Here is a 5,394-nt window from a genome sequence, read left to right on the forward strand (position 1 = left end):
ATCTATCTCTATTATATATCTCATTTACGTATGTGTTTGTGTCTAGGTGTGGACAATACAATTGACTCTGAACACATCCTGGAGAAGGAAATGGCAACCCACTCCAGTACTCTTGCCTGGAGAATTCCATGGACAGAGGAGCCTGGTGAGCTATATATAGTCCATGGGATCACAGTCAGACATGACTGAGCTACTAACTTGAACACATGGGGAGATTAGGGGCACCAACCCTCCAACACAGTGGAACTAAAAAATTATATAATACTGTAGTATTTATTATTGGAAAAAATCTGCATATGCACAGTTCAAACCCTTGTTATTCAACGGTCAACTGTAGTTTTGTTTCATTTTTCTGTCTCATTCTTTCTGCTCTGGGTCCTTACTCTCTGAAATCTGTAATTTGTGGAATAAATAGTGCATGAAGACAAACACCGCTATGTCACATGGCAGAGTCATATGTGAAAAGTATGATTTAGTGGAAAAACTTACAAACAAAAATTTAGCAAAATTCCTTCTTTTCTCATCATCTCGTGGGAGGCTGGGTTATTGCTGCATGTAGACTTAGAATGCGTCCTAGGAAAGTTATCTCACCCACTGCCTGGTCTACTTTATAATCAGGCAAACCTGAGAACAAACTGGAAGAAAGATTAAAATATCAAATCTTTAAAGTTAAGCAATATTAATTTTGAAGCCAAATTTTTAGGAGAATATGATTAAGCCAACTAATGGTATTTATTGATATTGTGGAATTCTGACATTAGAAATGTCCTCTTTCCCAAAACAGAGCCACCAGCATCAGCTACTTATTACATACTGGCTCATCAGTAAACAGTTATATTTGTTTCTCCACAAATGTGCTTTACTATGTCATCTGTTGTCATTTCTGATATTTCACTTGTTTCTTTGGTTTATTTTTACATCCTTGAGCCAAAATCAAACTGTCTTATATGGCTTTATAAGTAGGTTTTGGCAGTACAAATCTTCTAGCTTTGTTCTTCAAAACAGCCTTGGCTCATCTTGATCTTTTGTAATTCAATATACATTTTAGAATTAACATGTCAATTTTCCAAAAACTCCTACTTGAATTCAGATTGGGAGTACATGAATATATATGTGAACTTAAAGATAATTGGCATATTTTACAATTTATGAATCTAATATTTATTAGATGCTTATTTTGTTGTCACTTGTAAATTATGTTACTTGCCTAACTCTTTAATTTTGTTAATTATATAAAGTGAATTTCTAGTATTGAACCATTTTTGCATTCCTACAATAAAATCAGGTGGTCAGAATGAGAGCTAAAAAATTACCAATATTTGTGCAAAGTAGTATTTATATAAATCTTTATTGAGAAATTTGCATTATTTGATTAGTTAAAATGACTAGTAATTGTGCTTCTGGTAATGTAATCTCGAAAAAATTTTTTACATGTAAATGGATATGTACAAGTATATCGTACAATTTTAGAATATCAGTTTGTCAGTAAAAATAAAATCATTTGCAAAATGTTGTTATGACAGGATATCACTTAATCATAGTTTGTGTATGACATAGTTTGTGTCATACACAAACTAGTCAGATGATAAGTGAACTTTACCTCTGCCAGTATTTTTTATTTTCTTTAAAAAATTTGATGCAAAATGATAAAAATGCATATACTTGTTAATTCTGAAAACAGGATGATCTTTATTATAGTATTTTTTACTTTTCTGAATTCTTAAAATATTTAAAAATATTTTCCTTTGCTCAGCTAGAAACCCGTTTTTTGGTTTTTTTTAGATCTCTTAACAATGTGTTGTGTTACTATCTCTTCTTCGAACCTGGTATATATTCCTTGTTATTTTGTTTCAAAAATTCTGGCTAGCATTATTCATGGTGGAAGTGGATGTCATTCTACAAAGGTCTGCTTTACACATCCAGAGCAATATGGATGTGTTCCCTGATAAACAGATTTCCTTTTGTTTATCAGGGATCTATAAGCCAGCAGCAAGCATCCATTTAGGCTATCTCTGCACTGTACTTCACAATCTACTAAATTCATAGGCCCAAAGGAAATCAGGGCCTGTGGGAGAAGACTCAAATATTTGGACACTTCTTCCATCTCAGAAAAAAATAAGAAGAGAAGCTATCTCAGTTTGCCAACATAGATTCATTTGTCTCAAAGACTCATCATGTTTATTATCTCTGTTCATCTAACTTTCAGCTGCAAATACAGAATGACTTCTAGATTGTTGATGCTCTATATTCCAGTTACTCAGTTTCATTTCTCTCGGTCCTGCTTATAATTAGAAAACCACTTGGCCTTTCTTTCACTTACATGACCCTTACTATTATTAGAGTTCAAGATGGTAGACTTTATTTTTTGTCTATGGAGGATGAATAAACCTATTTCTCAAACTCTAAAAACGTGGCAAGGAGCTTGAATATTCTCTCACCAGCTGAGATAATCACTTTTCTTATAATTAGCCCAAATATGAGTTACATATTGACAGTTTCAATTTTCTTCAAACATCTTGGTTTATGGTAGATATTCCTTATAATTTTTGTTAAGAAATTGTGTCTATCTCTTTCAAAAAGCTGGATTTAGTGTTGATTCTTTTTTATCCTTTTTAAGCATTTCAGTGAATTTTAGGGAAAAAAGGTAAGTGACTATGCACTTATCTTTCAAGTTTAACTAACAGACTTTCTATTTTGATTTTGTTTTAGGTAACATATGCCAACAGCCAAACAAATGGAAAAATAAAATCACTCTGTAGTGGCTGAATTTATTTTGCTGGGACTCACAGAGTTTCATGAGTTACAGATTTTTTTTTTTTTCTTTTTTACCATTATTTACATAGCCATTTTATTAAGTAACCTCATTATTATCTTGGTAGTGAAACTGGACCCTCAATTACAGTCTCCAATGTACTTCCTAGTGGTCAACCTGTCCTTTATTGATATGTCTCTGGCTTCCTTTGCTACTCCTAAAATGATTGGTGACTTTATTAGTAAAAATAAGGCTATTTCTTATGAAGGATGTATGGCCCAGATTTTTTTCCTTCACCATTTAGGTGGAAGTGAGATGATGTTGCTTGTAGCCATGGCAATTGATAGATTAATTGCCATATGTAAACCCCTTCATTACAAAATATTATAAGCCACCGTATTTGCACCGTATTTTCTCCTGGACTACTGGGTTTGTGCACTCTGTTAGTCAAATGGTTTTTATAGTGACTTTACCATTCTGTGGCCCCAGTGTTGTGGATGGTTTTTTTTGTGACCTGCCTCAGGTGATCAAACCTGCACTGACACCTATGTCTTAGACCTATTAGTTATTGCATTTAGTGGACTACTTTCTTTGTTCTGTTTCACATTTCTGTTCATTTCCTATAGCATCATCCTGATAACTGTCCATCATCACTCCTCCAGTGGATATTCCAAGGCCATGTCCACTTTTTCAACCCACATCACCGTGGTGGTACTATTCTTTGGACCTTGCCTCTTTATCTATATATGGCCATTCAGCCATGTTTTCATAGATAAGATCTTCTCTGTGTTTTATACAATTTTTACTCCCCTTTTAAATCCAATCATTTACTCATTTAGGAATAAAGACATGAAGAAAGCAATAATAAAAATAAAGTCCAAGAATGTGAGTTCCAGATCAGCCTTTTAACTTAAATATTACAATCATCAAAGGCATCATCGTTGTTGTTATTGTAATCATCATCCAGAGATACAGGTATAAGATTTTACACTGAATATAAGTCATATTTTGGGAAATTATTACTTTTCCTTACACAAGCATATATGCAACAAAGCATTCTGAATTGTACATCCAAGTGCAAATCATTCCAATATATTATCATTCATTTATGTTGCAATTTTAAATTTTTCTATAAATTCTTAGATTTTAAAATACTGTTTGTTGAGTTCTAACCATGTCTAAGGCATTCTGCATGCATTTTCTCTTAACCTCACACAATGAAAATAGAGAATATTATTTATATTTATCACCAGAAAACTGCACATTAAAAATTTAACAAACTTGTCACAAAAATTGTTAAGTACTAGACCTAGAATCATATCCTACATGTAACTACAAAATCTATGCTGTTATAAGTAAAATATTTTAATCTAAACTTTAATTAGTATTCATACATTTTTGCTTCCTGTCTTCTCCCTTACATGTCGTAGTCCCAATAATTAAATCTTCCCAACAAAAGGTTAAAATGATTTTCCATTGATCTGAAAGTAAAAAGAAACCAACAATTTCTGTTTCCTTATGCCTCTGATTCAATAAAAAGAGTTTATTAAAATAGCTAAGAAGGTTGACCCACTGAGCAAGGTGTACTAGTACTACTGATACACAGCAGGGTAGGAAAAATCATGTTTGAAACCCATGTGATTCTCTATGGTGCCTCACAGTATGTGCATATCAAGCAGATTCATGTCAATGTATGGCAAAACCAATACAATAATGTAAAGTAATTAGCCTCCAATTAAAATCAATAAATTTAAAAAAATAATAAAATTTCTTTTTTCTTAAAAAAAAAGAAAATCACACAACCTAGTATAAATTAGAATTTGATTCACTCAACCAAGTAAAGAATCACCATCATTGGAGATCTTGGATGAAGACAGAAGAAGAATGCAATTGGTAGTAAAAGAAGATAGACATAAATAAATACTACAATAGTTTAGTAGAATGATGATTATAGAAACTAAGACTGTTTCTTCCTAAAATATTTATGGTCATTGTGTATGTATAGTATTTGCTGACAAATTTCAATTTTTTTTGGTTGTTCATTATCAAGTAGTTGTTGGAGGTTAACTTTAAATTTTTTCTCTAGGATATGGGATATTCATGTGGGATTATGACTAAATTAGAGGAAATAATAATACCACACTGAGATGTACATAGTAATCTGTAGAATTTTGTCTTTCCATTTGGAGAAAAGAGGGTGAGTGTCTTAATTTGTATACATCTTTAGGCTAAGACAACTGTTGTTCCTTGGCAGTTTAGATAAAGATAGAATGAGAGTATTAAACATTTGAGAAGAGAGAAGGCATGTATCGAGAATCACAGAATTTTACCCTGACCAGTAACTTAGGGTGCATATTTAATCAAGAATAAAGGATATTATATAAATAGAGTTAGAATTCATAGTTGAAACAAAAGAGAAGCCTGAATTAAGTAGTTATTTTAAAATGTTATTCAAACCCATTGTTTTAAGGAGGGTGCATGCATTTTAAACTAACTGTAATCATTTAATTAGGCACAAAAAGATGAGAACATCTATTTATGTCTTTTAATATTAAATGATAAATTTTGTTATTATTTACTACACAGATTATTTTGCTGCTGCTAAGTCACTTCAGTCGTGTCCGACTCTGTGTGACCCCATA

At 32.1% G+C, this 5,394-nt stretch overlaps 1 pseudogene; it reads left to right on the top strand.

Annotated features, from left to right (window-relative positions):
• The first annotated feature begins 2,734 nt into the window (after positions 1–2,734).
• On the top strand, positions 2,735–3,702 carry LOC148776744 (olfactory receptor 4K13-like; annotated as a pseudogene).
• Positions 3,703–5,394: the final 1,692 nt, after the last annotated feature.

Source organism: Moschus berezovskii, chromosome 9, assembly GCF_049115385.1.
Source record: "Moschus berezovskii isolate FMDL1 chromosome 9, NW_MosBer_1.0, whole genome shotgun sequence".
NCBI lineage: Eukaryota > Metazoa > Chordata > Mammalia > Artiodactyla > Moschidae > Moschus > Moschus berezovskii.